The 16,871-nt window shown below is 41.5% G+C and overlaps 1 long non-coding RNA gene across 1 annotated transcript; it reads right to left on the reverse strand.

Annotated features, from left to right (window-relative positions):
* Positions 1 to 226: 226 nt before the first annotated feature.
* Positions 227 to 9,190, reverse strand: LOC142157717 (uncharacterized). Its single transcript, XR_012692583.1, has 3 exons — positions 9,129 to 9,190; positions 7,855 to 7,993; positions 227 to 536 (listed from the first exon to the last, which is right to left on the reverse strand). It is a non-coding gene; the product is annotated as an uncharacterized LOC142157717 (long non-coding RNA).
* Between the last annotated feature and the right edge of the window lie 7,681 nt (positions 9,191 to 16,871).

Genomic DNA, 16,871 nt, shown 5'->3' on the forward strand with positions numbered 1-16,871 from the left:
ATGTGTAGCCAGCTTCTTTGTTAATAAGAAGGAACATACTAGTAGGTTAATTGGCTGCTACTAAATTGACTCTAGTCTCTGTGTGTGTGTGTGTGTATGTTATGGCATTTAGACTGTAAACTCCAATGGGGCAGGGACTGATGTGAGTTAGTTCTCTGTACTGTGCTGCAGAAGCAGTGGTGCTATTTAAATAGCTCATGATGATGGCTATCAAGTAGTAGCGATGGTCTGCAGGCACAGGTAGCACAGAGGTCCAGGTAAGCTGGGAAGCTTGTGAGCTGGATACCAGACAAGTGAGATGATCAGTGAGTGAATAAAGATCAGAGCGCAGCAGTTACCCTGAGAAACCAGGCACAGCAAAGATTACTGGAAGAGGCAGTTTGTTAAAGGCCAGAGATAGGTGAGCATGCTCTGGATCAAACGATGAAAGCTTAACTGTTTGTAGGCAGGATCAGTGGAACACAACAGCATCTAGGGATGAGATGCAGAACTGCAGCCAGGAGGCAGATGGTGGCAGTTTTGTGGAAAAAAATTCACTAAAAAATAAAAGAAATAAAGTTGTTTAAAGTTGCATCTGCTTGGTTTATTGAACATAGATTATATTAATGAATTAATCTAATGAAGTGAAATAATTGAAATTAATGAATGTCAGTGAGTGAAATGATTAATGTAAGGTATTAGTCTGCATTCACAGTACACAATACACAGATAAGGATTTAATTGTAAAAAATACTTATTTACTATTGAGGCAGTCGCAGAACATACAAATTGTACAGTGCAGAGACAATAAATATTAACATATCAAGGTGTTACTAGTCTTAAAAAACAAACAAACATTTATTTTCCAAATGGGGTTATGACAGTACACAAGAAATATGCACTGTTAAACATACTTACCTACTTTCTTCAGCTCTCTTCCGGGAGCCAGCCAGTGGAGGTGGGCGTGAGGGGACGGGGCGGCCAAAATCGCGTCATTTTGGCTCAGCCCCTGTGACGTCACGACGCAAACAGCGTCATTTGACAGCGGGGGGCGGGGCCAAACGCTGCGATTCACCGGGAATCGCAGCGTTTGGGATCTAATTCTACCCACTTCACTAGGAAGTGGGGCACTTCCTAGTGAAGTGGGCAGAATTCGGGAGATTGCCACACTCACCCGGGAGTCCGGGAGACTCTCGCAAAATGCGGGAGTCTCCCGGACATTCCGGGAGAGTTGGCAAGTATGCGGTTAAATGTAACATTATTGAATTCATGGAGAGTAAGATGTAAGGGGTCCTTTTTTAGTTGTGAACAGTCTTAATCCAGAAATGTGGCATATACCGCATTCTACTTTCTAAAACTGGCGTACTTTTTAAATTAGTTGTAAGTGTGTCTGATGTACGACTGACATAAACCCTGCACATATGCTAATGTTTGTATCTTGAATTCCTTGCCAATGTGTACGGCGATAACCACAGGCACTGAATTCACACTCACAATACACCCATTTTACCTGTAAACCTGAGTTTGTTACTTTACTAACTTACTAAGCAGTAAGGATCAATTATTTAAAATAAGGGCCTAAATCACACAACTTTATTAAAAAATAAATGTTAAAAAGTGAAGTAATATCTTCCTACTTTATTACAAACAGCTGAAGCCTCTACCACATTTTTAGGACAGCATCCTGATATAAGTTGACATACACCAAAACCAGTGACTACAGTTGTTTGAGCTGTTGTGACATCACTAGCCCTACGTCTGTGAATGGTATATGTATGTATTGCATTCACTAATACATACAAACCCTGTCAATCATTCTTTCTTTGTACAGTTAGAGAAGCACCTCCCCCTAAGATGGCAAATTACTTCAGAGGAATAAAACATGATTAAAACCACAAAACTCTGCCGTGACGGATAGTTGATATGGCAAATTGTCAATACTCAGAAAGCACTGTAGACTCGAGATGTACTGAAAACCATTAACTGGTATTTACGCCACTGAACTAGGAGGTGCAGAGTCTAACATACCCTTGGCGTTCACCAGGGACCCCCGTAAGGAGGTTTGGGTTAGCTGCAACGGGTATGCAGGTCGCAGTCCTCCAAGACAGTTACCAGTGTAGTTATAGAGAACAGTCAGGACGGCCCAGGTCAAACCAATAAGGAGGAGACGGTACCGAAGGGAGATCCACAGAAAAGTCAGAAAGGCCGAAGTCACAATGATAAGGCAGACAGCGAAATCCAGGAGAATGGACGACAAGCCGGGGTCACAACAGAAGGCAATAATGGGCACAATCCAGAAGAGTAGTCAGAGGAAACCGGGTCAAACCAAATCGGAGCAGGAACATACAAACAATGCTGGAGACAGGAGACCTGATACTCTGGCACTCTAATGGTGCCAGAGCAGAGTTTAAATAGAGGCTAGAGGAAGTGGGCGGTCAGACACGTTAACCGCCAAGACCCAAAGCGTCCTAGCAACGGGGTGCACTACCACGCATGCGCCCGACGGCCGGCGACGCTGTGCACCTGCTGCCTAGCAACTGGATGCCCCCGGCCAGAACTGCAAGGTGACCGTTCCTGCTCCACGGAAGAACAGCGGGGACAGCACGTGACACAAATCAAACAAAAAAAATAATAATACAGAGTAATAGAAAAAGACAAATAGACATAAGAGGTTGACAAAGTAGTTACAGTCATGGGACAAAGGATATAAAGGGCCTTGCCCATGAGAACTTGCCCAGAGAGAGTAGTATCAGGAGGGAGTAGAAGAGGCGATAGTGAAGAGTTGCGTTTTAAGAGAGCTCTTGGAAGACTGAAGGTTGGAGGAGAGTAAAGAAACTGTACCACTATCCAGGATTTGAATTAAAAAGTACTCTATAATACAACATCAGAAAAGATTAAATACCCTTACCTAAATTACACATATTAGACAGACAAGAATTTTTCAAAAAGTATAAAAGCAAAATCATATCTCAAGAGAAAAGTTTAAATTCATATAAAAGACAATTGGATCTTGAAAAGTGACAGAATTCTCCATGTCAAGATTCACAGCCACCCAAAAATAGCATCAAGTTTAGGCTTACTGTATTAGAGGCCCTTTGTGTCAGATACCCACATGGCAATTCCAGCAAACTGACTGGCTGACAGAACAAAATAAAGATTTTTATAGACGTCACGCATGTAAAAAAGTAAAAGTAGTAGTAAATGTCACATCTGTTACACCCACAGTGACAGGTCAAACTTAAAAGCACAAATACATAATTTATGTTATCCAATATAACATATAAACATATATAGGCAGCCCAAAGAGGCTGCTTTAAAAAAAAAAAAAAAGAAGAGAGTAGATGAACATATCCATTGTTAGATGAAAGAACTGGTCAGTAATGTATTTCTCAGTAGTTACAAAGGAACTTTCTGGATTCAAACAAACATTAGTAGAGGTGCAAAGTATAACATGGGGTAGGTATTTACCAGGAGACCCAGAAAGAAGGTATGGACTTGCCTGCTATCCCTCTTGCATGTTAGGAAGCTCTGAACAGGTATTGTACATGACTGGCAGGTGGAAGGAATCAAACGTGAGTGATATGAAATACACAAGATAGCAAATAGTCTAAAGTCACTGTCAAGGATGCAATGACCAGAAACACAGAAAGGCTGAGGGATGGATTATCCAGGGAAGGGCTGAAGAGATCAATGAGTCAAACAATCATGGACTTGACTTAATCTTCTGACACCATTTTTCTAAAAATGGTGCCTTAAATACTATGGAGGCAGCATCCAAAGAGTGCTACTGCGCCATCATTGTGACATCGGTGGCACCAGAGGTAGAGATCCACCACCCCTTCAGAAACAGAGGAAGGAACGTGTCGGACCCAGGTATGTGAGATGCAGACCCCAGCATTTGCCAACATTACAGAACCTCAGCAACCAATAAACATTTTGGAATACAAGGCTAAAGCAGACAGGAATGAGGTGGAAAACTGTTCTGACACTTCTTTCACATGCAAGAACTGTGTTCAGACACATCCTTGCCCTCAACCACTGCTACAGAAGCAGCTAGATCTCCTTCACCTTAAGGACCTACTATTGTTACCATGAAATTATCATGTCATGTGACTACTCTGGTAACGTAGTCAAATCCCAAGGAAAAAGAAAAGCAAAAGAAGTATATGTTGAGGCACTCTGGGATGTTATGTTCTGTTGTCATATTAAAAACATTACTTTATTGATAAAGATTAAAAATTATTTATTTTTATAGTTTCATACAAATAGCGAAAATAAAAACAGATTGTGAATATATAGTGATTATTGTGTGAATAAAATTGCAGACCCAGCTGCAATAGTTTTGTTATCTCACAGAACTTTTATTCATAAACACCTTCATTTGTGTATTCACCTTCAAAACAGATGTCACTATGCAGTTTGAAATAATAATTGTCTGTTAATTTCCTAATGATAATTATGTCTAATCACAGGTCACTTATTGCCTATATCATTAGGTAGTTCACTTAGAATAGCTAGAATTTATTCACATTAATTTATTTATGCTAATTTAGCCACAGTATATAAACAATCAAATACTGTCAGCTGTCCAGTGAGTAACTAGTTTTTGATCATAAGATAGTTCCATGTGTATATTGCAACACGTCATTTAGATAGTATTTGCTTCAGAGCAAATGGTATGTTGTTTAGCCATATAATGAGAGGCACTTGTGTATTGCTGACTGCCTATTCAAAGCTATCTGTAGCCATGAATCGCTGTTAGAGGGTGCATTGGTAACAGGGTTATCTAACCAGAGCAAGCAATCATTCTATAAATATATGACAGTTCAGGAGATATACAAAGCGAACGCTATCGCGTTTCGTTTGTATGCTTTCTCATGGCAAAATAAAAAAGCATTCTTTTAATGTAAAATTATTGATAACATTGCCATTCTGTCCGATCTCTTCTTTAACAAACTGTGATGCAATGCAAACAGGAAACGAATAACTGAGCCTTGTGTTGGTAATTATACAGATATAGCACGTTGAAGGCAAGGCCGATCATGTTACAGATATTTTTCACCTTGATAAAAAAAGAGTCTGAGGATCGAAACGCGTTGTTTTTTTACCCTCTATGGTGTTTTGGACTGCTATCCACTTTGAAGGAGGACTATTTTAGCACAAAGGCACCTTTGGACAAGATTTATTTGTAAAGCTGGACATTCTCTACATTCTGGTAGGCAGCCATTTGATAACAGATAGAGGTGTTTTCTTTTATTGTATGTTAATATTGTATGTTTTTTATGTTGTTTTTATCCGATTAAATGCTTTTTGGAGATAATGTTATATGTGCCATCTATATATTTTTTTACCACTGCTACATCGATGTGATTATGTCTAATTGAATGCATGTAAACATCTACTGTTGAGTAAGCATATATACAAAGGGGTGATTCACATCCAGAAGAATTGCTGTGCTCCACATGTGGTGCTTAAAATAGTGTACTTATTGTTGTACACATCATTTCCCTAAGGGGATTATTCTGACATATGGTGGTAGCATAAGTAATAGAATGGTTCTGTCTGAATGTCAAACTTTATTATACTATATGTACCTTTTCCTCTTACTTATTACATATATGGACCTCTCTGTTTGACATCTCTAGTTCACTGATATAAGGGATCATTTGTGAAGCAAAAAAGGATTTGAGACTTTTTGTGGTATTTGAATGAACACTTATTCCATTGTATTTGATGTCCGTGTCTACCAATAGTTGTAAATATATTGATTACATATATGCTGATTGATTCTATAAGACAAGAACCTAGCACCAATATAATCCATCTTTTTTTCTATATGAGACTGCAGTATGCATTATGCTATTTTGTTGGGTACAAGGCTGTAATATTGAGCATGCAGCAATGCTCTTTACATTGCTTTAACGATGAGCACAGAACTGCGTTGGGCTTTAGGATATTATGCCAAGTATGGGGTTTGTATTTGGTGGGCAGGGGTGTGCTATGGACAGTATTACCTTTTTGCAATAATCTGAATGCTTAGCATATACTATTTTTATGCATTGCACAATAAATGTAACCTTCATCAAACAATGCATGTTATATAATATTTCTGACACCATTTTCATTGTACCACACATATCGTCTACTTTTTCAATATACTCTGCTTCCTAGCATGTACGTTTCAAAAAAATATTCTTCTCAGTACCTATAAATGTATTAAGCTTATTTCAGAAATGATTATCTGACTAAATTTACCTGGGCTCAGATAATTATATTATGTAAAATGTTTGTTTAAATATACAATAAAATAATTCAATCCAGGTTATTTCATTTATACAGTCAGTGCTAAATTTAGAAGTGAACCAACATTTCCTGGCTAAAATGGGCACGATGACATACGTGGCCTAAATTATTACCCCCAGTATGGTACTGTGACACACTAGACTGTAAATTCATAGTTAGAGTATTGTGACGAACAAGACTGTCGCCTCAATATATTATTTTACTGCCTCACACAGGACATTATTATAATTATCTTAGATTTGTAAGGCGCCACAGTGTTCCGCAGTGCTATACACTAGGGAAAACAGGACATACATAAAACAGAAACATACATAAAACAAGGACATACAAGACAGATAAAATAAATACAAACATGAAAACATATGGAGGACTCTGCTCATTAGAGAGCTTACATTCTAAATGGAAGAGGGAACAGCTGAAACAAATTACATTACTGTGGCACAATGATCTCTCATTAAGCACATTGTTGTTTGATATTCTATCATCTATGTAGGCCATTATGATACACTGTCACCCTTAACAAATTAATTAAAATATTGGTGAAGATCTCACTCACCAAAACAATGTTTGCACATTGTAGGAAACCCTATAAACACAAAGCACTCCGTAATACACACAATTACATAAACACTAAAAAACAAACATAATTATCACCCTAACATAGGAACAGGTGTACTTTCACACGTAAGCAGGGCCGGCGCGTGACACTGTATAACACATGCACCAACAGATGGTGGTATAACAATAAATGTGACAGAGAGATGCTTTTTTCTTTATTTCTCAGTATCTATGACAGGCTTGTCCCAGAACAACCCACTAGTTACAGACACTACTATTGCTGCAATCCATTGCCTCATATAAACCGTTTAGAGAACAGGCAGCATGTTCTCTGATTAGGTTCCGATTGTGGTGTGTTCCGGCAAAGAGATGCCATACAGTAGACAAGAGTCTGCTGCTAAGTGGTTAGAAAGCTGCCAATATGTTCCTGTGAAGGAGAAGGAGAGAAGACGTGAGTGCCAAGAGAAAAGGCACCAGCTGAATGGGAGAAAGCGAAAGTTTGAGGGGCTCGGATAGAAAAAGCTGAGTTATGAAAAGAGAGCTTGGGGACGCAGGACAGAGTACTGAATGGAGAAGCAAATAAGAGACAGGAAACGAAAGAAAGGAGACAAAATGAACGCACTGAGGAGACAAAAAAAGTGCTGGGGGGCTAAGGAAAGTAAGAACAAGAAGATATAGGAGTGGGGCTTGTACAGTGTTAGAAACAAGATAGACAGTTGAAAACAGAGCTTGGAGTTTGCTGTAGAAAAGAGAAAGCAAAGGAAAGAAAAGTACTTTTGGTGTTTATATTTAAATGAACTGAACTTCCCTAAGCGTTCCATACAGAAGAACAGGGTCCAGCCCGTCAACACTTAAGAGTTCAACTGCACTAAAATTATACAGTTACCACAATGAATAAAGTGTTGAAACTGGTGCATACAATATTGTACTGAGCAAACAAAATATAAATAATATTCTTGCAATGTCCTTATTATGATGTTCTATATGGACTCAGTTCTATTATCCAAGACTCACTTTGAATAAACTATTGTTATTTTCTCAGGCTCCTTAATATGTGTGGTAGAAGACTCCTGTCAGTTGTTTATCCATGTCTGGGAAGCTTCAGTAATCTTATTTGGAAAATTCTCTTGTAGACTTTTCCTTTAAATAGTTCCTCAAAAGAAAAAGAGACACAAATCATGGGCATCAGTAAAATGCTCAAATACACACACACGTTTGTTTGTTTTTTGGTGTTTTCCATAAAATAAAAATATGCACTTCCACATAATACTTATAACATAAATTTATAAAACACCAAACAATCTGTTTTGGTGTTTTCCCACAACAGAGAGAAGAAATTGTAAGTTCTCATTTCTGTGTTTTCCCTTTTATGTTGTTGTTTACATAACATTACTGTATGCCTTCTTTTTCTTCTATTTCTGTGCATTAAGAATTGTATTTTCTCATATTGAAAATTATTTAATAAGTTTCTATTTTCGTGTTCTTATTGAAACTTAAGTATGTAAGCTCTTACAAGCAGGGCACTCTTTCCTTCTGTCTCTATATCATTTTTTTCTCTTCCAACGTCACTGTACTTGCTATGCTTGGAGCTATTGGAGTCTTGGTTTTATTCGTTTTTGTTCTGTACTGTTTTACCCTGTATGGTCTACTGCTTGTATTCTGTACAGCACTGCGCTGCGGTAATCTTGTGGCTCCATATAAATAAAGGATGATAATAATAACTCATGGTCAGACAGACTGACTATTTTGAAATCACTACTTAGCTGTAATACAGGGTATTTTTGGGGTTAATGATTATTCTGGGTGATATAAAGTTTAACTGTAATGGGACATACTTTGTGAGGGTATTCTGAGTGATGGGAGTAACCTAGGACTTCCTCACGGTGTGGTCTGTGACACTAAATCCTGGTAGTGGAAATTTTGTAATTAATAGTAAATGTCGGATAATTTAAGGGGATTTAATCATTACACAGACCAGGTGGATTTGCTGTGATTAACCCTTTGTCACACACTTCAAGCTGGCTCTGGTGAGTCCTGGTTTGTAACAATTTATTAGGTTATATATTATATTATTTAATATAATTTGTAATAGACCACAAAAAATATGCCAAATAAAAGAGGATGGTTGCGGCAATGTTGTATTTTATAGCAGTGGTATCTGTCTTGTGTATACATTATTGTAATGTTTCAATTTCACTGCCCTTTCAATTGGCATCAAACATTCTTCAAATCTCTAATATCCACCCAGTCTTCTAACCCACGTCGCCTCCTTGCCACCTTCAACTCACTTCTCTGACCACCTGTACCTCCTCCCCCTTTCTTCCTCACGGCTCATGATTTTTCCACCTACTTCAAAGAAAAAAGAAAAAGAAAAAAATCAACACTATTCAACAAGATATTTCCTCATGCCAAATTCAACATACTCCATCCACTCTACCCACCTTCACCTTCTCTCCCCAATTCATCCTTAATTAATTCTGTCCAGTAACTGAAGAGTGTCTCTACAGTCACTTCATCATCTCACCCTACAACCTGTCCCTTCAACCCTGTTCCCTCCCAACTTCTCCCCTGCATGCCCACCTCTACCTCTTCAACCTGTCTCTCTCCACTGGCAAATTTCCATCCGCCTCTAAACATGCGCTCATCTCACCAATTCTAAAGAAACCATCTCTTGATCCGGCCTCTCTCTCCAACTATCGCCCTATTTCTCTCCTCCCCTTTGCCTCCAAAGCGATTAGTGTACAAACGCCTGTCTCACTTTCTCTCCTCTCACTCCATTCTCGACTCTCTGCAAGCAGGCATGTCACTGAAACTGCTCTCACAAAAGTGATCGATGATCTACTTACTGCAAAGTCTAAGGTTAATTTCTCCATACTCATTTTCCTAGACCTCTCTGCTGCTTTTGACACTGTTGATCACCCTCTTCTCCTACACACCCTTCACTCCATTGGCCTTTGTGACTCAGTTCTTCCCAGGTTCACTTTATACCTTTTGAACGGCTCCTTTAGTGTTTCTACCTCACACCCTCCCCTCCACTCTCACTATCTGTTGAGGTCCCACAAGGCTTGGACTTTTACTTTTTTTCATTGTACACATCTTCTCTTGGGGCACTAATTCGCTCATTCGGCCTCCAGTACCACTTCTATACTGATGACACCCAAATCTATACTTCTTCCCCTAACGTCTCTCCTTCTGAACTCTCTTGTGTAACCAACTGTCTTTCTCCACATTAATGTCCCAACGCTACATAAAGCTCAACATATCCAAAACAGAGCTTATTATCTTCCCTCCTGCCAAAACCACCACCTCCTCTCAAATCTCCCTCACTCTTGATAACACCACAATTTCTTCAGTCTCCCAAGCCCACTGCCTTGGTGTCACAATTGACTCCGCCTTCTGCTTTATTTCTCACATCCAGTCTCTCTCCCAGTCCTGTCAACTCCACCTTAAAAACATTGCCAGAATATGCCCTTTGCTTACTCAATATGCTACCAAAACTCTTATCCATTCTCTCATCATCTCCCACCTTGACTACTGCAACCTTCTGCTATCTGGCATTTTCCGGCACCCATATATCCACACTTCAATCCATCCTAAATGCTGCTGCAAGACTGATCTTACTCTCTCACTGCTCCACATCTGCAGCACCACTTTGCTAAGCCCTACACGGTCTCCATGTCCTCCAGAATTCAATTCAAATGACTCACCCTTACCTACAAAGCCCTCAACACCATCACCACTTCATACATCTCAAATCAAAATACTCTTCTTACCGCTCCCTTAGATCTACCTCTGACTTACGCCTTGTCTCGTCTCTGGTAACCACCTCTCACTCATGCCTACAAAACCAAGACTTCTCCTGTGCTTCTCCCCACTTATTGAATTCCCTACCGTGCCCAATCAGTCTTCCCCACAGCCTTCAAATCTTTAGACATTCTCTAAAAACCTCTTTTTTAAGGCTTACCATATCCCTTATGATATTATTTACATTAATACACCCTCACAGCTGTCCCAATCTCCAATCTAAGCCACACCAGCTCCCCTTGTTTCAGCTGTGCCCTCTTCCACTTCAGCTGTGCCCTCAATGCCCTTCTGGCATTTGCACTTCTGGCAGAAGGGCCGATGGTCAGATGCACCATGCACTGACAGCCTGTCAGTGACAGGCTTCCTGGTGGCTGGCTCCTCTCCAGGAACCAGCCACCAGATCACATGTGCAGCGCTGCACTGTCAAATCAGGTCAGAGGAGCGGACAACAGAAGAAGAAAGCAGAAAACAGCAAGAAGAGAAAAGAAGATGAAAAGGGAAATACACTAAAACGGGGTGGGGGGGGGAAGAAAAAGGATGCCACATAGAAAATGGGAAAGGGGGGGAAGAGAGTATGCCACAAAGTGGGTGGGGGGGGGGCAGAGAGAGGATGCCACACAGGAGGGGGGGGCAGAGTGATGATGCCACACGGGGAGCAGAGAGAGGATGCCACAAATGGGGGGGGGAGAAAAGAAAGGATGCCACACAGGGGAGGGGGAGAGGAGAGATGATGCCACACATGTGGGGGGGGGCAGAGTGATGATGCCACACAGGGGGGGCAGAGAGAGGATGCCACACAAGAAGGGGGGCAGAGAGAGGATGCCACATAGGAGGGGGGAGAGAAGAGACAGGATGCCACACAGGGGGGGAGAGACAGGATGCCACACAGGGGGGGAGAGAAAGGATGCCACACGGGGGGGATGCTGTGTATTCCATAATTATTCCTACTGGATATTTATATAAACTCACAGTTTACGCAAATATAATTTAGTGTTGTTAATATCATCATCATTTATTTATATAGCGTCACTGATTCTGCAGCGCTGTACAGAGAACTCATTCACATCAGTCCCTGCCCCATTGGAACTTACAGTCTAAATTCCCTAACACACACACTTACAGACAGACAGACAGAGAGATGTTAACTATGTCGCATATGATTTGGGGCACAGCTGTATGGTATATTACTTTGGGGCACTACTGTATGGCATAATATGACTTGGGGCACAACTGTATGGTATAATATGATTTGGGGGCACTATTGTGGCATAATATCAACTGGGGGCAGTATTGTGGTATAATATCATTTGGGGGCACTATTGTGGCATAATATGATTTAGGGGCTATTAATTGAAAGTGGGGCTGTTTTGGAAAAAAATAACATCTGTTTATTAAATGTGAATAGGAATTACTTAATGCCAGTGATGGTTGTGGGAAATAGGTATATTTCTTAAACATAAATGCTATTTAATTTGTTGCTGGGGTTGTTTGGAGGGAGGTAAATAGGTTTATTTATTAAAAGTGAATACTAGTAGGGGCGTGGCCTGGTGGAAAATGGAGTAGGGTGCTTGCATCGGGGCTCCTCAGCCTTAATATCCGGCGTAACTATCCTCCTGTGGTACTGGCTGCTTTAACCTACCTGGTCCTGTGTGGGAACCCCTTCTGTACTCTCCGGTCCAAGTTCAGGCTCTGGTCGCGGTTCAGGGAGGCTGTGCTTGGCGCTCACCCCCTGGAGTTGTACTGTGGCTGGAGTCGCGCGCGCAGGAAGGAGCTGTGAATTCATTCCTCCGGCGGTGCTTGGTCTTCGGATCCGAGGTGATTAAAAATCTGCCAGTCCATTAGGGAGGCTGTTAGGTGGCGAGAGGTTGCCTGTCTGCTGCTGGAGGGGTCTCTGAGTCCTGAAGTTCCCGCCGTGGAACGGGCTGTGGCACCATCTTGTGAAGTAGATGTGAGCAGACAGCAGGCAGGAATACAGTTGCATACCACGCAAGCTGTAACCACTATAATATTATTACCTGGAATTTGTTTGAAATGGAATACATCCTGTGCCATTCAGGTTCTGGCTGGACTGTATGTATTTAAAGGTCCCTTCACTGAAGGGATTATATTTTTTCTTGAGTCCTACAATCTCTGGCTGTGAATATCACTTTAAGCTGCTTGTATATCATCTAGTAGTGCAGCTATCAAAGTCCTTACATAGAGGGTGTCATTATGGGCAAACACTCCGCGGGCACCACTGCGGCTGGCAGATTGGAGAAATATGCCCGTTCTAACCCTGCTGCGGCTTCGGAAGGAACTCCTGCACCTGAACTGCAGGTACCTCAGTCTTCCAAAGATTCAGATCTCCCTGTTGATTCTACTCTTCAGGAGGTCCTGAAGGCTATCGCTGCCTCTGAAAAGAAGGTAATGGATAAAATTGGAGAGGTGCAGGTGGATTTGTCATTGATGCGGCAGGATTTTCAGAAAATTCGTGAGCGGGTGGCGGAGACGGAGGCCTGCATCTCCGTACTAGAGGATACTACAGTTCCTTTACCTGATCCAGACATTCGGAGGAGAGGAGTTCACGGCCCAGTTTGCGGTGGAGAGAGTGCATCGGATTCCGACTCAGAGGCCGCCTGGTGCGCAGCCACACACATTCAGTGTTAAAGTGCTACATTATAAGGATCGAGATGCTATTCTGCGACTGGCTCGGACAAAGGACCCCTTAATGTATCAAAACCAAAGAGTGGCTGTATTTCCTGACTTCTCGGTGGATGTACAAAAGAGCAGAGCTCAATTTATACAGGTGAAACATTGCCTTCGTGAAATGCAATTGCCGTATGCTATGCTTTTCCCAGCTAGATTGCGTGTGGTTGCAGATGGAACTACCCTTTTCTTTGGATCGCCGTCGGAGGCAACTCACTGGTTGGATAGGAGAGCTCCCAGAGGTCCTCGTCCAGATTGAAGATGCTTCTGGTGACGTATTGACTTCTGGACTGAAATGATGCTGTTAAAAATTGTATGCCTCCGACAGTTATAATGTTTGAGAGATAAGCTCCGTAGATGCATATCACTTTGATTTATGTTTATACATACTGAAATGCTTTGATTAATATAGAAGTTACTGAATGTTTACGAAGGTGTCAATTATAAGGTGATATTTCTGTGGAATTTTTTTTTGGGGATCTTATATTTGGTGCTAGTGGATCAGGTGGATGTGGGATACTGGAGGAGTAGTAGGGTAAAGTTATGGGCTGGGGGGCTTCCCTTGCTTAAAGGGTCGCGATCTCCCTCTCCTTTTTTCGGTGCATACTGGTATTTCCATAAGTACGTGGAGATAGTTGTGTGCGCTGTTTAAGGGGATGCGGGATAGTTATAGGGGATCCAGGTATGTCTAAGTTGGGGGTGGATATATGGGGAGGGGGTTTGTTTGAATAGGGTAGGGAGGGGTAGGTTTTTTCAATACAGTGACAGGTGTGGTACTTTATCTCTATGCAAATACTTTCAGATGATGAGATTGACTATTTTGGTATATGCTAATGTGGTTGACTGGTGGCTGGGTGTCTGCTTGGGCTGGAGGGGGTTGATTTCTATGCAGAAATGGCTTATGTGTATTCCCTTGTGTTATGGCGACTGGGAAGATGAATAGGGGGTCTATTAAAATCCTGACTTGGAATGTTCATGGTCTAAATGATAAAATTAAACGGTCTTTGGTCATATCCCAATTAAAAAAGTATGAGGCGGATGTTATATGTCTAACTGAAACCCATTTAGTGGGAGGTAAAGTGTTGGCCCTTAAGAAACCGTGGGTTGGATGGGCATATCATGCTACTCATACGGGTCATTCTAGGGGGGTATCTCTCCTTATACGTAAGAAAGTAAACTTTATTTTGGAAATGGTGGAATCGGACCCATTAGGTAGATATGTTTTTTGTAAGGGGCATTTTTGATTCTAAGCGTATAAACTTACTGTCAGTTTATATTCACCCCCCTTACAGTGGTGAGGTTCTAAAAAAGTGCAGTGATATTATCTCTCTCTCTCTCCTGATACTCCTGTGATTTGCTGTGGGGATTTCAATAACGTGTTGGACTCTAATGTTGATAGGTGGAGGGAGGTGGGGGATACTACACATGTCAAAAAATCGAAATTTGCTGATCTGGTGGAAGATATGGGTTTGGTGGATGTGTGGCGTCTGAGGCATCCGGTAGAGGTCTGTTTCTCCTGTTATTCCACTTCATATAATGCTTTCTCCCGAATTGATTTAGGACTTGTATCAAAGGAGTTACTGCCGGCTGTCTCGTATGCTGCTTATTTACCAAGGGTGATTTCAGATCATTCTCCATTGGTGTTAACAGTTAAACTTAATGTTTCTCGAGGACAAGCATTTTGGAGGCTTAACCCCTTTTGGTTGACATTATTGGAGGATGGAAATACTTTAGAATTCCAGTGGGAAGAGTACTTTGCTACCAATGTGGACACGGGAGCCCCGCCTCTCGTCTGGGATTCATTCAAGGCTTTTTTAAGAGGTTCCTTAATTAGAAGTATTGACTGTTTCAAAAGAGAGTCTAGATTGAGAGGTGATAGATTGGAAAAAGAGGTTGTGCGGTTGGAGGAGGTGTATCTCTCTAGTGTGGCTTCTGACAGGATGGCTTGGTTAGCGGTACAGAGAGAATGGTCGGATTATTTGTTAGATAAATCAAGGCATAAGTTGTTATTTGCTAAGCATACTCAATACTTTGAAGCGGATAAATGTGGTAGGTTTTTAGCGTATTTAGCTAGGTCAGAAAGGGCGGCGGCTGTAGTGGCGGGGATTACTGATACTTCGGGTGTTGTCCATACCTTGACTGAAGAGATCAGTGATGTTTTCTATGTGTATTTCAAAGATGCTTATGCGTCAAGAGCTGAGTACTCAGATTTTGATTTAGACACGTATCTAGCGGCTATTTCCTTGCCTGAATTACGCACAGATAGTAGAGAAAGTTTGGACCTGTCAATCATTGATGAGGAGATTGTAGCTGCGATATCCTCGTTTCCAAATGGTAGGGCTCCGGGCATAGATGGGATACCCATAGAGTTGTATAAGAAGCATTTGGGGTTCTTTGTGCCTCGCTTGCAAGATATGTTTACAAGTTTTAGAGATCAGGGGTGTGTATCTCCGTCTATGTCTGAAGCCCTTATAGTCCTTATCCTTAAAACGCGAAAAAATCCCTTGTTTCCAGAATCATACAGACCTATATCGTTACTGGCAATGGATATTAAGATTTTGGCAAAAATTTTGGCCACACGTTTGAACCGAGTGATTAGTGAGATTGTGCATCCTGACCAAACTGGTTTTATGCCGGGAAAATCTACAGCTATAAATCTACGTAGGCTTTTTTGTCATCTGCAGATGCCCCACCCTGCGGAGAAGGAGGCGGTGGTGGTGTCGTTAGATGCTGCTAGGGCCTTTGACTCTGTAGAGTGGAGGTACTTGTGGGCGGTGCTGTTGAAATTCGGGTTTGGACTGGTTTTTATTCAGTGGGTTCGACTGCTGTACTCCTGCCCTACAGCTAGAGTCTGTGTAAATGGCTTCGTGTCCAGTTTGTTATGGGCAGAGGTAACAGACAGGGGTGCCCTCTGTCCCCCAATCTGTTTGCCCTGGCCATAGAGCCATTGGCATGTGTGGTTAGAATGCAGTCAGATATTACTGGATTGAGGATGGGCTGCAGAACGGACAAGATTGCCCTTTATGCAGATGATATGCTGCTTTTTTTGTCATATCCTAGTAAATCGTTGCCAATCTTACTCCGTGTGGTCTCGGTGTTCAGTAGGTACTCGGGGCTTTTGATCAACTGGGATAAATCCAGTGTAACTCCGATTAAGGGTACTTGCCCTACGGGTCAAGTTTTGCAGACTCCTCTTAAATGGACCCCGGTATTTAAACATCTTGGTATCTGGATTTCTAGTGATATGGGACAAAATTTCCAGCGTAATGTCCAGCCTCAGATTGACTATCTTAAGAGCCGAATCGGGTTATGGAAGCAACTGCCATTAACAGTCACAGGTAGAATTAATCTGGTCAAAATGATAATTCAACCAAAGTTTCTGTATGTTTTGCAGCAGTCACCGATATATATCCCTCATAGTATATTTCGTTACATTGAACGTCTCATGGCTTCTTTGGTGTGGATGGGCAAGAGAGCAAGAGTTAAGCTTACCACTTTATATCGTTCTCGAGGGTCGGGGAGCTTGGCTTTGTCGAATCTGC

The sequence above is a fragment of the Mixophyes fleayi genome, chromosome 5 (genome assembly GCF_038048845.1).
Source record: "Mixophyes fleayi isolate aMixFle1 chromosome 5, aMixFle1.hap1, whole genome shotgun sequence".
In the NCBI taxonomy this organism is placed as follows: domain Eukaryota; kingdom Metazoa; phylum Chordata; class Amphibia; order Anura; family Limnodynastidae; genus Mixophyes; species Mixophyes fleayi.